The sequence below is a fragment of the Acinonyx jubatus genome, chromosome D2 (assembly GCF_027475565.1).
Source record: "Acinonyx jubatus isolate Ajub_Pintada_27869175 chromosome D2, VMU_Ajub_asm_v1.0, whole genome shotgun sequence".
NCBI lineage: Eukaryota > Metazoa > Chordata > Mammalia > Carnivora > Felidae > Acinonyx > Acinonyx jubatus.
This window is the reverse complement of record NC_069393.1, coordinates 3,422,501-3,441,960: the sequence shown is the minus strand read 5'-3', so window position 1 is coordinate 3,441,960 and position 19,460 is coordinate 3,422,501. Positions and strand designations below refer to the sequence as shown.

General features: G+C 47.2%; 1 protein-coding gene across 9 annotated transcripts in view; it reads left to right on the top strand.

Moving 5' to 3' along the window:
* Positions 1-19,460, top strand: part of SIPA1L2 (signal induced proliferation associated 1 like 2) — a 222,990-nt gene that overhangs the window by 34,027 nt on the left and 169,503 nt on the right. For 8 of the 9 annotated variants that reach the window (XM_053207440.1, XM_053207443.1, XM_053207442.1 and 5 more), the window contains exon 2: positions 15,685-15,734. The gene's annotated coding sequence lies outside the window, so the exon portion shown is untranslated. Of the gene's footprint in view, positions 1-12,029; positions 12,966-15,684; positions 15,735-19,460 lie in introns of those variants that run through there. The other variant, XM_053207439.1, reaches the window with a different exon arrangement.

Below are 19,460 nucleotides of genomic sequence, written 5' to 3'. Positions count from 1 at the left end.
CTGGCTTCAGCCCCTGTCCCCGGCCACCACTAGGACTCTGTAAACATGGGCTATTAAACAAATGAGTATTTCTTGACTTTTAGGAGTATGACCAGCTAATGTAACATTTTAGAGGCATCTTTGTGGGGGAGTATTTAACTTTCAGAGAAAATATCTTCTTGTTTTTCTTGGAAGTGTTGTTTTTTGTTAGGAGTGTGAGATAGGAGATGTCGTAATTTATGCAGCCCCTGGAAAGACGCATGTTTGGATTCATTTTGCAGCTGGTGTCTGAGTTTCCTAAGAAATTTGGATTTACCTGCATATGTCCGGCTCTGCAGTTGGGCTGCTGTTAAAACTAAGAATCTTGGGGCACCTGGGCGGCTCAGTCGGTTAAGCATCCGACTTCAGCTCAGGTCTTTCTCTCTTGGTTCTTGAGTTCGAGCCCCGGTCAGGGTCTGTGCTGATGGCTCAGAGCCTGGAGCCCACTTCAGATTCTATGTCTCCCTCTCCCTCTGCTCCCCCTCCGCCAGCCACCAAATAATAAAGCATTAAAAAAAACAAACCTGAGAATCTTTTGCAGTGAAGGAGCAGATCTTCTTAGTTACTTATAAAGATTTTGCCCCCTCTTCTGTTTTTCTAGTTGTGCAGAGGAAAGAAGGAGATGTGGGATTTAAGGAGAGAAAGGCATGTGTGCTCCAGGGTTCTTTCTCGTGTGGTGAACATATGGAAAGGGTACACCGACATTTGACATATTGTTGCTCCTTTCTACTCGGTAGTAAGAAATTAGGCTCATTGCTGGTTTTCTGAGGCCCTTAAGGAAAGGCTTTGGAAATTTTTTTTTTTTTTAAATTCTAGAAAACTTCCCAGTTTACCAAGTTTCTGGGTAACAATAAACCTTCCTTTCTTTGATGATTCAGGAAGTTTTGCTTAGCCCTTCTAATGCCTTTCAGGCCAGCAACGTGTAGACAGCCTGATACATCAGCTCTTGTTTGATTTTCCCAGATAAACCAGAAGCTATTTTGATTCAGTACCAGAAGTCACAATTTATAATAGGCTATGACTGGTTTTTTTGTTTTTTTTTTTTTTGGACGTAAACATTTTAGGTGTCCATAGTTGTATCCCGAAATGAAGAACCTTTAAAACAAAACAAAACAAAACAAAACAAAGACAAGTGGCAGGTGGTCCCTTTCAGATCTACTAGTTCGGATGTGTTTACCTCCGGAGATGGAGTGAACGTAATTGTATCTGGCAGATAGCAGAGTAAAATTGTCGTCATTGCTAATTATTCAGTGACTCCTATCTCTGCCGCTTCCCATTTTAATTCAGACAGTAAGTGTCTGCAAATGTCTGTGCTAAATATTCCTCTCGCTATCAGACAGCCTCTAACAGCGTGTGTGTGTGTGTGTGTGTGTGTGTGTGTGTGTGTGTCTAAGAATTGATAATTTTACATTCTTTCCCTTCCCTTTCTCTGGTGGTTTATTTTCAGTAGTAGATTAGTAGAAACAGGTAATTCAGCCATCTTTCCCCCTGGTCCTGGTCACCCCTTTGGGCATTGATTAGTGGGAAAGAAGGGACTAGGCTCAGCAGCGCTGAGCCTGCTGTCCTGTCTGGTCTGCCCGGAGCCCTGAGCGCCACCCCCACCCGGCCCGCTGCCCCTCGCACCCTGGGCGGACCTGGGGCTGGAGGAAGAGGATAGCCTTCCATGCAGTCCTGGTTAGTCCACACGTTACAGGATTGATTCCAGTCCTCCTGCTGACCCACGTGGAACATTTCAGTACTCCTTTTTTTTTTTAAACCCCCCTCCCTCCCTGAAATATAAACAGTCGAGTTATTTTCCAGTTTGGTCAGGGAAGTAGAGAATCACGTGTGAAATATTTGTGTAACAGGCAGAGTTACTCATTTCTGTGTTACTAAGTCTTCCCGTTCAGATACACTTGCCCATTTTCTCATGATTCCCATTCGGGTCGATACCTTCACACCGGAGTGCTGGGGGCACGAAATAGGTCGGTGAGCCCTCTGCCCTGCTCCCCGGAAAACAAACCCACACTCTGAATGCACCACGTTCCGATTTACCAGCTTTTCTTCTCAGCAGCCCTGAACTTGCTCAAGGTTTGAAACCTTTTGTTTGTTCTAAACTATATGGAGGAAAGTCTGAGGAAGCACAGGCTTTCTTGTTGGTATTATGTGTGTTTGAAGTGGGTAGATTTCAGTTCTCTCTTTAGAGGATTGCTTCTCTAGCCAGTTGCCCCTTGTCTGTTGCATGTTAATGAATTTGCTGTTTGTACAGTGACTCTGGTTGGCTGGGCGTTGGAAGATCTCACTCTCCTTCACTGCAGGACCTATTTTTTTCTTTTTTTGTGTGTATGCTGGTGCAGGTGTAGGAGGAAGGCAGGGCTGACATGCTGTGTGGCAGGTCCTGTGGGCTGGCCCCAGGCCCTATCTTTCAGGATGTAGGTGAGGCTGGGGTCCCAAGGCGCATCTGATACCAAGTCCTCGGTGTTCTTCCTCTGTGCCTTCCCTCTTTCCAGAAAAGAATGTGTATAACTCAAAATTTCTTTCTTCCTCCAGCAACCTTGTTAAATGTGGATGCTGTCGTAAAGTTTCTTTCTTTCCTTCTCTTTCTCCTTGCTCAGCATTTACACTGTGGCTTAACTTGTTTGCTTTTTCCAGACTGAGGTTGTGCTGAACATAGAGCCTTATTGAGTCTCACTGCTCAAGCCGGTGACACCCACATTTTAGAGAACTTAAGAAGGGCCATAATGGGTATTCTTGAGATGAATTCCGGAGGCTTTGAATAGCATCCTCTTTTGCTGTGGAGTCTAAATCCTAGAGTTGCTGCAGGGACGTCTGCTTAGCTGTGCAAGTATTATTTCGGGAATTAGACCCTGTTTTCCCTTCTCTTAGATTTCCATGCTTGCCCGTCGGTAAGGCGAATTTGTTTTCTATTGTTCTTGTAAGGTCAAGCATGCGGCTTTTATGAATGAGCGTTTGTACATGAATGTACTTAGCAGTCTTCGGCTGGGCTCAGCACAACTGATTTATTCTAAGATTCGAGTGGTAAAGTTGTTGAAGTGACAGAGAATTGAGGGAAGATCTAAGGGAAAAGCATCAAAGCCTGTTATCCAGTGAAAAATAGGTCTTTGTCCACTTAAGCGTCTGACAACTGGCTTGTTTGTAAGTTATGCCAGGGATATTTTTAGAATTCAGGATCGCGTCTTTAGGCTTCCAATTATTTTGATTCCCCAAGGGACTCTAAAGGGTACAAGAAAAGGAAGACCGGAGAAGGGACAATTTCTACAGAGATAAGCCCTATTGAATCTTACTATGGTAATTAATTGGCAGAAAATCAATAATTCAGTGAGAAGTCTCTCAGCCAATGGTGGCAAAAGGCAGTGTGGTGGATGTTAGTGAATTCGGGAGAGTGTACAAGTATCAGTGAGCTAATTGGGTGAATTTGCATACGGTGTTACCCTAACGTCACACGAGACTAGTCATTTGGGAAATTTGTAGAAGATTAATGGCGATCCACATGTTTAAATACCTTAACCATTTGTCTCTCCTTAAAGAGAGACCTCAGTAAATGTATATTTGGCTTAATGAATTAAGATGGGACTGTTTTTTGCATTGTCATCTGACGATTAAGAAACGTTAGCCTACCTGCTTTCTTTCTCAAATTTGTCTCCCTGTGGGAGTTGCCATCTAAATATTCCTTTTTAAAGTGGTGATTCTCAAATATTTTCGTCTCGGGACTTTTGTACACACTTAAAAACTATCGAGGACTCCAGAGAGCTTTTGTTTATATGGCTGTATCCACTGATGTTTATCACATTAGAAATAAAAACCAAGAGATTAAAAAAAATCGTTATTGAGCAGAATTCACGTTAATATAAACAGCATTTTTTTTGTCAAAGGTCACCATTTTCCAAACCCAAACAAACCTAATTAAGAAGTGTTGTATAAATTTTTTATACCTTTCTATAAAAATGCCTTGAATATTGGGCATAACCAAAGACAGCTGGGTTCTCATTTTTGTGTCTGCATCCATTCTGCTGTGATATGATCTTCCAGTTTCCACGTACGATGAAAATCCAGCCTCACATGGATATGTGGTTGGGGAGAAAGTGGGGATGGGAGTGTCTTAAGACTGAACATGAGCAGGGGAGGGGCCCAAGAGAGAGGGAGACACAGAAACTGAAGCAGGCTCCAGGCTCTGAGCTGTCAGCACAGAGCCTGATGCGGGGCTTGAACTCATGAACCACAAGATCATGACCTGAGCCGACGTTGGACGCTCAACCAACTGAGCCACCCAGGCGCCCCAAATGGTGGTGGTTTCTTTTTTAATGTTTATTTATTTTTGAGAGAGAGAGAGAGAGAGAGAGCGAGCATGCACCAGCAGGGGAAGGGCAGGGGGCGGGGGGGGGACAGAGGATCAGAAGTGAAGCGGGGCTCTGCACTGACAGCAGAGAGCCCAAGGCAGGTTCGAACTCGTGAACCGCGAGATCATGACCTGAGCCGAAGTCGGACGCTTAACCGACTGAGCCACCCAGGTTCCCCAACTAGTGGTGGTTCCTTAAAGGTTGGTTCAGATGTGGATTCTGAAACCACATATATTAACTTTCAAAACTCTGTCCCGGATGTGATTTTGAACGTCACGCATCGGTCATTTGGAACATCTCCCAAGTGTTGATAGATTTTATTTTGTAAGTTAAAAATATCCTATCACCAATTGGAAAAGCCTTTAAATACAGGGAAGTTGTCAGTGTTAAGGTGCATATGGAAATACAAGTTTTCAAAGAGTCCTAGGGCTGCATAGAGGCTGAGATCTCAGTAGCTTATTGGCCGTTTCCCTTGAAAACACGCCCACGTTGTTCCTTTCCTGTCGAGTGTCACCACCAAGCCACATCTGAATAGTGGATTGTTCGCTGAAGTACGAGGTAATGTTTCGTCTCACGGAGGGTGAGATCGTGACCTGAGCCGACGTCGGACGCTTAACCAACTGAGCCACCCAGGCACCCCGAGAACCGTTGCTCTAAAACAGATGGGGAGGGTGCTCGGTGAAGCAGAAGCTGGGCTTGATTTGTACTGATCGTACAGACACAGACCGCAGATGTGGCGGGGCCCGAGGTGAAGAGAGCTCCTAGAGGCTGGAACTCTCACTGGGGGTGGCGGCTCACGCGTCCTCGACATCTAAATCCGTGCCTGCTGTGTGACTCCAGAAACGTGTTGTAGTTTGAGTCATTAGATCAAGAGTAACGGGTTCATAAAGTCCGTGGGTTTGAAGACAGTCTGGTTTATCGAGTGCTCCTTGTATTATAAAGGTAATTTCGGACATCGTGAAAGGGAGCTGCACAGCCTGTCCCGTCCATGCTGCACTGTGACGCTGCTCCCTTCCTTCGCTGCCCTCGCCCTCGCAGGTCTCTTTCCTGACCCCTGGAAGTCCCTGTCACCGGCTGTGCAGAACCACTTCCCCCGTCAACACTGCAGCCTCTGTGGATGTTAGCTTAAGAAAAACCAGTGTTTTCCAGCGCGAAGGGCAGGGGCGTGGAGTCGGTTGTGAAATTGATTCTGCTGCCCGTGATAAAGTCATTCACTCCCATTTTCCAAGTGTGTTTGCACGGTGACTAGGCGGTTCGGCCGTTTACGTTGTCTTGTGGTTCTGAAGCATCACAGGTGAGTTCCTCTTCGGAAGGCTCCAGAAGAGAAAGGTTTTGTGCCTAGAACACCTTGTCATTTCTGTCTGTGCTTTCCTTTCTTCGTCGTTAAAAGAAACTTACCTGGGTGATGGTGGGGGCTAATCACTATTTCATGGGTTAGAAGTACTGCCTTCGTTTTTTGTTTCCGTTACTACGAATTTGTCAGGTTGGTCGGTTACTCGGGAGTTGATATTTTGCCCCATTTTATTTTTCTCTTGGTTTTCTGATTTTGTGTGATGGTGCAAGGGACTCCTTCTGTGAACGTAGAATACCCAGGCTGGAGTTAGTCCCTTAGGGCCTCTTGAGACGAGGCCAGGTTTCCTTCAACGGCTCTTTCCATTAGGAATCCCCAGTTGTAGAGGCATTGTAGACGTGATGTGCTAGTCTGAGCAAAATGAAAACGTCTGATAAAATATTAATAAATACCTTAGTGGACATCTCCTCAAGCGTGTGGATCACATGAGTCTAGATATTCTGGTTTGTGGCTTTTTCATTGACTTCACTGGGATCAGATCGACCCACGCGATCACTGAGAAGCCACCAAAGAGCAGTGTGGGCAGAAGCGTGGCAGAACCCCCTGTCCCAGCCTTGTCCCCATGCACAGCAAACACGAGGTCTGGAGGAGGAGCCGCGTCTTGTGTTTTGCCTTTCTGTGGGAGTTTTCTGGAGTAGCTAATGAAGTCAAGCCAAGTCAATACTATCTTTTCACGTTGGCCTTTTGTTTTGAAATACCATCCCAACTCTATTCTCCAGTTTTCTTTTTATTACTGGTGTTATCGTTACAGATTAGAGGTACCACCCTGTCCAGGTTTGTTCCTCATGCTTTTCTTGCCTGGGACCTGTGAAATCTTTCATTCAGGTCAGCGGGCATTTGTACAGTGTGTGCAAGTCAGTGTGGCATTATTACCAACCTCCAGCTTTGTTTTCATCATTTCTAGAAACCCTGCGATTTGCATGTTCAGGATCCACACTCTAGCTTCCTCTTTGCTCTGCTTTTCCCCCTTGTTAGGTTACTAAGACCAAGAGAACCTTGTGATGGAGCATGACTCTTCCAGACGGGCTTTCTTCCTCCTTTGGTCGTTTTGTGTTGTTTCATTGCTGTACTTCTGTGTAGACAGGGATAGATATCAAATTGTGGGCTCCTTTGGAGGGGGAAGACTTTTTGGAGGCGAGAGAGATCAGAAGGAAAGGGGAGGAAGAGAGAGGACATTAAGAGGAGATTATTCTGCTTTGGTCACTTTCCATTTTTGCAAAGTTCCTAACCTTTGGCCCATCTCATTCTTACTCCCCCACTTTACTTAGAGACCACACCTCTTCATCTATGCTTGTGCAATGAGGCCCACTGCTCTGCAGTGGTAGGGTGGCTGCTTCTAGAGTCGAGGCTGTAAAATATCTTCCATTGCTGGGGAAGGAGGGGAAGTCAGTTAGAAAACAAGCGGTAGCCCCTAGACTAGGATACTGATTGTACGTGTAGAACATATAGGTGGAACACTTGTAGAACATATCACCTAAAGGTCTGATGTCTCGGTACTGAGAAAACATAGAAGACATGTCTTCCTGATGATAGCTGATAACCTACATGGATGGGCAAGGGTTGTTCTCTTGTTACACTTCAGATGCTTCCGTTGTATTTTCTCCCCAAATTGCGTATCAGTTACAGAGGTTAGCTTCCCATTTTCTACATTTAGGTGTATACAATAAAGAGCTACACCTCAGTTGACTAAGATACATAATTGTTTCAAGTTGAACAAAGTGAGGGACGCCTGGGTGGCTCAGTCAGTTAAGCGTCTGACCCTTGATTTCAGCTCAAATCATGATCTCGTGGTTTGTAAGATGGACCCCTGAATCTATCTGGGATTCTGTCTCTATCCCTCTGTCTCTCTGCCCCTCCACTGCTTGTGCTCTCTCCCTCTCTCTCTCTCTGTCAAAATAAATAAATAAACTTAAAAAAAAATGCTGAACAAAGTGAAGTAACAGGGCTTAAAAGAAGTGCACCCTTACATACTAGCTGGGATCCTCTGCCCTGCCCAAGGTGGCAACACAGTTATTATGTCACTTTGCACGGTCAGAGTTCTTTCTTCCGTTCTGGATGTGGTCAAGCCCTCAGTAGATGAATCTATGCCAATGCATTTTCCCTTTCTCATGTTCCTTCTGTCTGGTTTGCCCAGCTCAGCATAGACTTTTCATCTTGAGTTTTGTGTAAGCGATATTTAAGGATGATTCAAAAAAATGCATCTGGTGATGGGTTCTGTCCCTCCCAGTGTCAGAAAACAGACAGCACTGCTAGCAAGGTTTTTAGTTGGGACATTTTACCTTTTATGGAGGCCAGTAGTCATCTGTGTGAATTTAGACTTTTTCAGTTTATTATGGTTGCTCTTCGCAACATATCCTTACAGTAGGGAATCTACTTGAATTTCTGAAGTATGTTTTATCCTTTCTTTTCTTGATGACTTACTGAACACGATTTCAGGTATACAACGGAGGGTCCCCAAGTCCGAAAATGGCATCATCATATTGTTACGTTAGAATTTTGTCCGACCTGTAGACCGTGCAGGGTACCACGGGTTTTGAGGGTGTCCCTAAGTTTGGATCAGTTGTCAGCCCTTCAGACAACACACCGCCACATTAAGGAAGGATATTTTCTTATTTGTGATGTTTTGCTTGTCTCCCAGCGGATGATAAAGCAAACTAGCAAATGAGGGTGGAAAGACATGTATCAACTGTGTGGGCCAAGTTCAACATCCTATTTTTTTTTTTTTTTTTTTTTTGCCCCCAGGTAGGTGTGCTTGTGGTGATGGATCTCAATCCACCACGCACGTCCTTCTGCTAATAAAAACGTTCCCGGTTCCCAAACTGACATGATGTCATTATTCATCATGTGTTACACACTCGGTAGAGGAGAGCGTGTTCACCAAACAGTGTCAGGAGTTCTTACTGCTCCACCCTCCACCTAAGCAAGTGAAAACCACCGTTTGGGTGTGTGAGCAAGCGTGGCGGGGCAAGGGGCTGGAAGAGGCGGCTGGACAGACCGCCAGTGCTTGGTTGCCTTGGTTACAAGTTTGGACTTGGCGATCACCGAGGAGTGGTGAAAGCTGTCTAACTTAATTTAGCGAGGGGGTACTGGCTCCCAAGAGTCCTTCCTACTCACCTTATTTGTGGGAAATACTGAAAGAGCCCAGAGCATTTGCTACGCCACATCAAGGACGTCTCAGTAGTCGTGCTGATTTAGTTATTTATGCTTAGAAGTCCAAAGAAAAAGTAACGTAGTAAATTTATGGAAAAGGGGTACAGACTTCGATTGTGACGTCATCGCCAGCCATTGTTTTTGAACACAGGAAGCTCGCCTGCTTAGGATTAGTCATTTCACCAGCGGTGTATCGATTACCTATTATGCCTAAAGCCTCTGCTCATTAAGAACTCCCGATTGAAGGTGGCAGACATCTATAAATAAATCATCATCTATGATACTGACTGAAAAATGTCAGAATAAATGGTGTAAGCAATGGTCCCTGGGGGTAGCAGAGAGCAAGAGATACTGTCTGTCTAGAAGGGTTTTCTTGAAAACTTTTTTCCTCTGGAGATGTCTGAGAAAGTTGTATTGGGGTGAAGGCCTCTCACTGAGGCCGTAAGGATGCTCGCGTTTGGGGTGATGGGAACTATAGGGCTTCTTTATTTGGGGAAGAGCCTACTGACGCCATGACTGTCAGAGTAAAGGCCATCTTAGGGGAATCATTTGAAGACTCCTTTGAGGTGATGTTATGCGTGGTACAGTTTTGCCCAGGTAATTCATCTGGACCACCGGTTATGAATGACAGAAACCCAACTTTAAGCAGAAACGGAAAGGGTATCGCTCAAGTAACGGAGGCATCTAGGGGTAGCATGCTACAGAGCCAGGGGTTCTGACGTGGCCCCAGACCCTTTCTCTGTATCTTGACTCCGCTTTGCGGAGTCCTTCACGGCCACGCTCTCTGTGTCATCGGCAAGATGGCAGCCAGTAGCCGGAGCTCATGTCCCCCTAGCTAGTCCTCTTAGCTGAAACCGAACTTCTGCCTCCCCGGACCCCTGCCCTGCCCAGGGACGACGTAGACGACTTGGCTTTGGTTCTGCACGCGGAACTGGGCACTGAGGGTGAGGGAATGCTGGGCCTCGAGTGGCCCAGTGGACGGCATTACGTAGGGCCAGGGAAGGTTCCCCACAAGAGCCAGAAATAGGGGGCGTGGCCCTTGTGTGCCGGGCAGACAGACACTGGAGCTGCCACGGTCCACGGTGGCGGACGAGGGCACGGGCAGGGAGAACAGAGACGTCAGCTGAGGTGTGGAGCGGGGGCCGAGGGCGAGGTTTGGCGGGAGGGATGTGCGCTCCGCCCTTTGCATGTCGAGGTAGGGGTGCCGGGGTAGGGTGGCATGGTGGGGTGACAGCTCACTGTTTGGGCGCCAAGCTAGCAGGGTACCAAAGCAAGTGATGCGTCGCAGTCATAGGCGTGGAATAGTTAAGCTCACTGGGGAGGAGCGTGTGGGAGGTTGAGTCACATGAAATTCCTGCTTTTGTAGGTCAAAAATGGCAGCGCAGGGGTGATTGCACATGGTTTAGCTCATTCCTTGGGAATTCCGTCCTGAAACGCCTCCGTTCTCTCTTCCGGCAGATGGGCACTGTGTGCTCCTTGCTGTGCTGGCCTCCTGTGTTCTCGTTCTCCGCGGCTTTCAAGTCTTCACAGAGAGCCAGTCTTTTTTCCTTCCTCTTTCCTCCCTCCTCCCCTTTCCCTCCATCCTTCTCTTTTTCCTTCATTCTTCAGGAAATACTGACCGGGTACTTTTGAAGAAAAGCCCGGAACACAGTACTTAGGACGGGACGCATAGTGTGAACCTTGCTCCCGCCCTCCTGGATCCTAGAGTCTAGATACGAGAGCAGAGTGTTGTGGGGATGATGAATGCTCTGCGAGGTGTGGGGAGGCATTCAAGGCCTAGATTCTTCTTTATTCACCCTGGGCCAGTCATGGGGGAGAGGAAGACTGTATGTACCTTGCTGATAGACATGAGGGAATAGGACTGTCCCCGCCACGCCCCACACCTTTGCCATGGCTCCCGTGTTACCTGCTGCAGAAAACCTTCCCTCTCTCTCTCCTCCCAGGTAAAATTGGGCCTCCCCCTCCCTGGTGCCCCAACGGGGCCCTTCGAGAGATTTCATCCCACTTACCTGTGTAAAGGTTGGCTCCCTCCATTAGGCAGTGAGCCTTAGGTGACAGGAATGGACAGCATTTAGTACAGTGTTTGAATGCTCGAGGTGCTAAGTAAATATTGATTCAATGTTTAAATAACTTTGAAGGGGCTGCGTTTCCAGAGCCCTTCTTCTTTCCACCTGACTTGAAAAGAATGCCGGGGAATATATACAAAGGATACTATTCAGCCTTAAACAAGAAACCCTGCCGTATGTGACAAGGAGGAAGTTGCAGGACGTTATACGAAGTGAAATAAACCAGTTCCAGGAGAACAGATGCCATGTGATCCTACTTAGGAGGGGAATCCAAAAATAACCAGACCCACGGGAACAGAGAGGGGCATGGTGGTTGCCAGGGGCTGGGCAGGGGGCAGATAGGGAATTTCTGTTCAATACGTATAAGGTTGCGGTTATAACGTAAAGATGAGTACATTCTCGAGATCTGCTGTGCCCCATCGTGCCTATGGAGTTAATAATAGCGTATCGTGCACTTAAACGTTTAAGAGGGTAAATCTCTTGTTAAGGGTTCTTGCAACAATTTAAAAATACATTTGCGACAGCCGCCAAAACAAACACCGAAACGAAAACAGATATAACCCCACCTGAGTGACGTAGTGCGTGGCGCCACGCTGAAATATCAAAGGAAATGTGCGTAGCCAAACGGCATCGCTGCCCGCGTTGAGAGTTTCACATCGCGCCGACCCGATTTGCAGCAAAAGCAGACTCTTGAGGGTGGTCAGAGAAGTCATTTGACCTCCGGCCTGTGATTGAGACGCCCAGGTAAAACTAGACCTCTAAATGGACTGGAAACGCTGAACACGGTGTGTCTAAGTGCGACTGGCCGAGATGGTAAAAGCCTGATGGCTCGTGCTCCTGCGTGGTCAGTGCTGGTGAACGCTGGGCGTGGCAGGGGCAGCGGTTTCCAACATGCGTTTCCTGGAGCACGTGGCCTAAGGTGACATTCATCTGCGCGGATCCCAAACCCTTTTCTGGGAACGACTGGCTGTTTGAATCTGGTGCTGATTCCACGTTCGGCTATATGCCTTCTTCAGGAACCATCTCCTGGAGTGTGCAGTTTCCTTTTGGAGCGGGTGAGGTCTGGGTTGAGACTGTAGCTCTGCACCCGGGTTGAGACTGTAGCTCTGCACCCCTGGGCCTCATGACGGCGCACAGGACACGGCCGTGGTTCAGAGATTCAGGGCGGGAACCGTGGCTGGCCTATTGGCCCAGAACTGGGGAGTGGGGGGCCGGTCCGCGCAAGGACTGCTTGCACACATTGCCAGCGTTCACAGGTGTAAGGACAGAAAGCAGTGCTTAGGACTCTGCCTCTCGGACCCATGTCCTTCTTTCGAAAGGAATTTTTCTGTTTAAAATAAAAACAAAAAACAAAACACTGTAGCCTTTCTCTGGTGCTTTTCCTGAATACTAGCAAGCATGTCCTAACATTGGAGAAGTAATGACTTCGAGCTGGACCGAATATTTTTATTCTTCTCAGTGGAAAGTAAATACTTGCCCTCACTTTCTCAGAGCCCTGTTTCACTGGGAAAAACAGCTGAGGAACCTGCTGGTAAGAACAAAGGGCCAGGCCTCTCTTTGCCTGCAAATCTGGTTTTCTGGCAGAGAGAGTCCTGTTGGAGTGTGAGTCGCCGCCTCTCAGCAATGGGCCAGGGGACAGGAGAGCATCTCGCCTTTCTCTGACCCGCTCTCTGCAGGACAGCGCACAGCCCCAAGTTCTGCGCTTTGAGAAAACTACGCTCTGCCGAAAGCCCACCGATTTTCTTCTCCAGAGCAAAAACAAGGCAAAAGACAATAGCCAGTTGCCTCATGTAAACCACCTGCTCAGTAGGAAATGGAGAACCGTGGAGCCCCCCAGTCCCACTTGGGAGGATTTGTGGTTTCCTTTCCTGTCGGTAAACAAAAGCAGTGAGTTAAAAGAGTGGAGCACGGATTGTTTACAGGATATTTGCTTGTATCAAAGGAAGGAAAAGTGCCTTTTACAGAGCTGCGTTCATTGTGTGGGGGATGTCACAACGTCAGTTAAAGGGTCTCGGCCGAAGAGGAGAAATTAACCCCAAAATAGTGAGTCGTGAAACACAAACTGTTTCATCAATAGGACTTGGAAAAAGCGGAGGGTTTTATAATGTACCAGCATTTAAAAAAAAAAAAAATTAGAAGACCAGAAAGCCTCTTGAGAGAGAAAAAAAAAAAAGGGTTCCTACAACTTTGAAAAATATGGATAGTTCAGAGGATACGATTGTTTTTTTTTTTTTTGTAGTTGCACGAGCTCGTGGCTTTGTGTGCCAGAAACATTTATCACTCACCGTGCAGTTGAGTCTCCTAAGCAGGCCTTTCCAGATTGCATCTCAGTACATCTAGTGCGATGCCTGGGTCGCTGCCCTTCCTGTGCTGCCCAGAGACAGTCTCCTTCAGCTGTTCGCGGCATAGGAGCTCGTAGCTGGGAGGTGGTTGGTGAACATGGGCCAAGTGGATGGATGCTTGGTTGGAGTTATTTATTTATTTATTTAGTTAGTTAGTTATTTATAAATGTTTATTTTTGAGAGAAAGGGAGAGAGAGAGCATGAGCAGGGGAGGTGCAGAGAAGGGGGTGGGACAGAGGATCCTAAGCGGGCTCTGGACTGTCAGTAGAGAGCCCGATGCGGAGCTCGAACTCGTGAACCGTGAGATCACGACCTGAGCTGTCGTCGGATGCTCAACTGACTGACCCACCCAGGCGCCCCTGGCTGGAGTTAATAAGCTAGTAAAAGATTGAAGCAATGACCTAGGATGCCCAATAATATATTCTTTCCCCCGTTATTTAATGTTAAGTCTTTTTGATAAATTCTTCGGTGTGTGTGTGTGTGTGTGTGTGTGATAAAGTTTACACAACAGAACATTTACTATTTTTAAGTGTGTGGTTCAGTGGCGTTAAGTATGTTCACACAGTGGTGCAACCATCTGTCTCGAGACACTTTCCCTCTTCCCGAGCAGAAATGTTGTACTCATTAAACTCTAACTCCCCCTCCCCCTCCCCCAGCCCCTGGCCACCACCCAACTCTGCTTCCTGTCTCTATGCAGCTGATTATTCTAGGTACCTCATGTAAGGGGAGTCCCGGAGTATCTGTCCTTTTGCGGCCGGTGTGCTTCACTTGGCATCACGTCTTCGGCGTTCGTCCGTGTTGTAAGGTGTTATGATCTCCTTCCTTTTGAAAGCTGAGTAATATTCCATCGTGTGGATTTGCCACAGCTGGTTCCTCCGTTCATCTGTTGATGGACACTTGAGCTGCTTCTGCCTTCTGGCTATTGTGAGTAAGGCTGCTGTGAGCACGGGTGTGTGTGCATCTTTTCAAAACGTGTGCTGTCCATTCTCCTGGGTATGTACCCAGAAGGGAAATTACTAGATCGTATGGTAATTCCAGGTTCAATTTTTTTTGAGGGACTCGCCGTACGTGCTTTGGATTTTTAAGCTCCGAATTGGCTGCATCGGCTCCATTAAGTCCGTGAGAATGTCTCCCCCCTCCCTTACAGGCGCACATAACCTTAAGTCCAGCTGCAGTTGAGGGACTAACGATAGTAACCTTTCGTCAGCTGTTTCAGGGCTTTGTAAGAATGGAGACAGATTGAAAAAGGTGGGCTTCCCAAAGCCAAGGCCAACGGTAGCCTTCTCGGGAGGTGGTCTTGTAATTGATCGCGGTCAATACCGTTCTGGGACTGTAGGCGTAAGCCGGCCGTTGCGGGACAGCTCACTTACTGGGGTCTGTCTTTTGTAGGGAGCAGAGTGCAGGACTCTACCAGGACTTAGGGAAGCCACGTCGGTACCATTTCATCCAGGCCGTGCACCTCACGCTGTGGCGTGTTGAGTCCGCACAATGTCAGGTAGAGGTGCGGGGCCTCAGCGCGCCTCGCCCTGGTTCAGTTTGCGTAAATTCTTACAACGACTGTTTTTAGAAATGATGTCACGAAAAGATCACGATCTTAGGAGCCAGGCTGACTCAAGTTCACACCCTGTTCTGTGTGCTTCACTTTGGGCAGATAATCCATTTCCTAGAGTACCAGTCTCCTCATCCAGGAGACAGGAGAGGCCGATTCTGTTCAAGTGATCATGAATGTGGAAATACCGTGTGTACAGAAAGTATCTAGCAGAGCGCCTGGTACTTCGTGCTGTATATCCAATATTGTCCGCTGCTGCTATATTAAAAGCAGATGCAGCCTAACAGAAGTTAGTACCAGAAATAGACCCTTAGACCAGCCGTTGTCAAAATTTTGGTTGACATCTGTAAATGACAAATTTTTGGCCCCCTGGACATCTGTAAAAGTGATTGAGGATCCCAGAGAGCTTTTTATTATGTGGCTCATCTCTACTGAGATTTGTGACACTAGGATTCAAGTGGAGAGGTTTAAAAATAGTTATTCGTATATTAAACGTGGCAGCAGTAAGCCCTTCACCTTTTATTGTAAATAACATGTTTTATGAGAATCAGTGTTTTCCAGAACAACAGAAACTTAATGAGCAGAACGACATTTTCGCAAATCTCTTTAATGCCTCGCTTACGAGAATACAGCTAGACTCTCAAGCCTTTTGTGCCGAGACTGGTTACTCAGCCTCTAGAAGATTCCGCCGTGCCTTGGCGGGAAGAGAGTGGAAAAGGGAAATCCTGCCTTTTGCTGCGAAAATGGTTTGAACCCGGGAGACCCCTGGAAGGGTCCTGGGAACCCCTGGGGACTCTCAGACCACACCTTAAAAACCGCTGACCGGAAGTTTTTCTGTGATTCTGAACTAGAACTCTTCCTTCTCTTGCAGGTTCTTGCTCCCAGTGGCCCAAGCTGGAGGCTTCTGTTCTCCCTGCTCAGGTGAGTCCACTCCCCATCCCACCCCCCAAGCCACTGCTTAGAGGTTTAAATTTGGGCTTTTGGGTCCCATTAATAAGAAGCCATCTGAGGGGCGCCTGGTTGGCTCAGTCGGTTAAGCGGCTGACTTCTCTCAGGTCACGATCTTGTGGTCTGTGGGTTCGAGCCCTGCGTCGGGCTCCGCGCTGACAGCTCAGAGCCTGGAGCCTCCTTGGGATTCTGTGTCTCCCTCCCTCTGCCCCTCCCCTGCTCACACCCTGTCTCTGTCTCTCTCAAAAATTAACAAACATTAAAAAAAAATAAAAATAAATAAATAAAAAAAGAAGAAGAAGCCGTTTGAACTTTGGAATTGCCTAAACTGGGGGCTTCAGAAGGAGGGACTAGCAAGTTCCTGTGAGCCTCTGTCCCTTAAAGTGTTTAAAAGGTCATGAATTTTAAAACTGGTTGGTGTACCTCTCCAAGGAGTGCTCCTGCTTAGAGTAAAGGGACAAAGTGTGAGCATAGCGGAGGTTCAGGGGCTGCACAGAAGCAGCTGTCCTGGTGGCTAGTGTGCCCTGCCCTGAGGGGCCACTGTGAGTGAGGAAGGTGATGGAGGGTGGGGTGGAGGAGGGCTGGGGACCCCTGGATGAGGCCCGGCCCCTGTGCCTGGGGCCCCGCGGTGTCACCCGGAATGCCTTCCTCCAACACGGGATGAAGGCAGAGCTGGCTGCTCCCTTGTGTGTGTCCACAGGTGTTGCATTTTCTGTAACAGCAGGACACCAGGTGGTTTGGGAAGGAGCCCTCAGCAGTAGCCGTTGCCCCTGCACATTTGGTCGCTGGCCTTGGATTATCAGAAGTGGCTTACTTACCATCCTTCTGTCTGTCCGTCTGTCCACACAGATGCACGCACACGCGCACGCACGCAGTTTTCTTCTGCACCATTTATGGATAAGTTACATGCATCGTGGCCCTTGGCCCTCCCCAAACGTCAGTGTGTGTTTCCTAAAAATAGAGATACTCACTTGGTCGAGAGTAGTTCAGTGATCAATCCAGAACTTAATGTGGATTCTTTACTAACACCTAATTTAGGATCTGTCTGCCAGTCTGCCACCTGGCCCGGAGCATCCTATAGAGCCTCGTCCCCTCCATCTGAGGTGCACTCTAGGGTCGGGTCCTGCCCCCAGTTGTCCAGACGTCTCTGGATCCTCTTTGTTCCCACAGCCTCTGTCGCCTGTGTGTGTGTGCGTGTGTGTGTGCGTGTGTGTGTGTTGGTGCATTTTGAAGGCTGCGGCCTGAGAGCCTGTGTCTTAAAATGTTCTTCAGTAGAGGAGCATTTTGACAGCAGCCAGGGTATCTATCGCTGGAGGAGGGCGCGATGCCCACGATGGGTTTCCTTGTTACCAGGTATAAGTACATCCCTGCTTTGATGGTGAAATTTCAAAACTACTCGTGGGAGAGAGAAGAGGGGGAATCAAGGAAAGTCAGCCTGAAAAGACTAAGTTCCTTCTTGTGTGGGACTCAGGAGACTTGGCCGAGGAGGTGCTAATGAAGTCCTGATGCCCGAGGACATTGTGATGTGAAAATAACAATGAAGGGGCATCATCTACATTCCAGCGCAGGAGAAAGGAGGGTGGTACCTGGGTTGGTCTTCAGGGAAGACCTTCCCTCGTTCGGCTGTTTGTGTCCCTCCTGGTTCCTTGGCCCCCCCTGAAGCCGGGCGATGAGTCCCTTGTGTTAGTAGCCTCTGGCCCACCGAGGGGCAAAAGCTGCCTGGACCCCACCTCGGATTAACCCGTGTCCCTTACTGTGCTTTTTAGCACCATGGGGAAATAGCTCCTCCAGGAATGAACACTGTCCAGGATTTTTTGGATCAGGTGTATAGAGCTTCCAGACTAGAGGGTGTGGACTCCAGATTAGTTTCCTTATGGCTCATTTCGATGAGCGAAGTTATGTGGATTTTATGGAATACGAGACTGTGAAGTTATGTGGATTTTATGGAATACGAGACTGTACAGACGTTTGTGATACAGGCTCATGATTTTAAGCATCCTTCATTTTATCGAAAATGGCATTCTTTAGTTTTGAAATTGATAGATGTGTTCAGACAACACAGAAATATATAAAGTAGAGCATACATCTCCCCTATAATCTCACTCCCCGAAGGCAGCCCGTGTCAATAGACTTTAGTCTGAATCTGCGTGCGCACTTTTTAAGAAAACAAAACAAAAATGGGATTATTCCCTTCATACTGTTTTCCCGGTCGCTTTTTTTTTTCTTACCAGTACATCGTAGATGTCTTTCCCTTGTTAGTATTTCAGTAGTGCCTACTTATTCTTTTAAACGATGAACCGGATTTCCTTGTGTACCTCCACGATTATTTAATCCCTACAAAAGGACACTTCGGGGCTTGTCAGCATTTGGCTCTAAGTAACAAAATGCTTGCATGTAAACAAGTATATACATACTTATGTAACTATCTCTTGGGGATAAATTCCTAGGAATGGAGTTGCTGGATAAAAGAGTATTCACACTCAAAATTTTGGAGATATTGCTAGATGGCCCCTCAGATAGGTTGTGCCCAGTTACGATTCTGTCAGTGACTCAGGAGTGAGCCTGTAGCTGGCACCGACAGCGACTAATCTCAGTCTATTGTTTCTGATTTTAATGTGAAAACTTTTATTGTTTTCATATTTATTTATTTGTTTGTTTTTTAATTTTTTTTAACATTTATTTATTTTTGAGACAGGGAGAGACAGAGCATGAACGGGGGAGGGTCAGAGAGAGAGGGAGACACAGAATCCGAAGCAGGCTCCAGGCTCTGAGCTGTCAGCACAGAGCGCGATGCGGGGCTCAAACTCACGGACCGTGAGATCATGACCTGAGCCGAAGTCGGGCTCTTAACCGACTGAGCCACCCAGGCGCCCCTATTTATTTGTTTTAATTAATGCTCAAGTTAGGCACCTTTATGGCCACTTGTGGTTTTTGTTCGTTTGTTTTTTGGCCTGTTTGTCTTTGGAATTATTACACGTACTGTTTTTTGCTTTTGAAACTTTATTCTGGGTATTGGTCTTTTGTCACATGATACAAACCAGTATTTTTGCAAGTTCTTAATTACCGTCTTTTTGTTTTAAACTGTTCGAGGGGCGCTTGGGTGGCTCGATCCGTTAAGCGTTCGACTCTGGCTCAGGTCGTGATCTCAAGGCTCGTGAGTTCGAGCCCCGTGTCGGGCTCTGTGCTGACAGCTCGGAGCCTAGAGCCTGCTTCAGATTTCTCTCTCTCTCTTTCTCTGCCCCTCTCCCGCTCGTTCTCTGTCTCCCTCTCTTTCTCAAAAATAAATAAACATTAAAAAAAATGGAAACTGTTTGAGTTGCTTATGATGTGAATCCAGACAAACTCTTTCAGAGCAGAGTGTGGAGTGAAGCCATGTGTATTGTGCTGTAGCTGCTCTGTACCAACTAGTCTTTTTTTCCAAGTTGAAAATCCATTTTTTTAATGTTTATTTATTTTGGAGAGCGAGAGAGACAGAGGACAAGCAGGGGAGGGGCAGAGAGAGAGAGGGAGACACAGAATCCGAAGCAGGCTCCAGGCTCCTAGCTGTCAGCACAGAGCCCGTCGCGGGGCTCGAACCCATGGACCGGGAGATCATGACCTGAGCCGAAGTCGGACGTGTAACCGACTGAGCCACGCTGGCGCCCCTGAAAATCCATTTAAAAAAAAATTTTTTTTTTCAACGTTTATTTATTTTTGGGA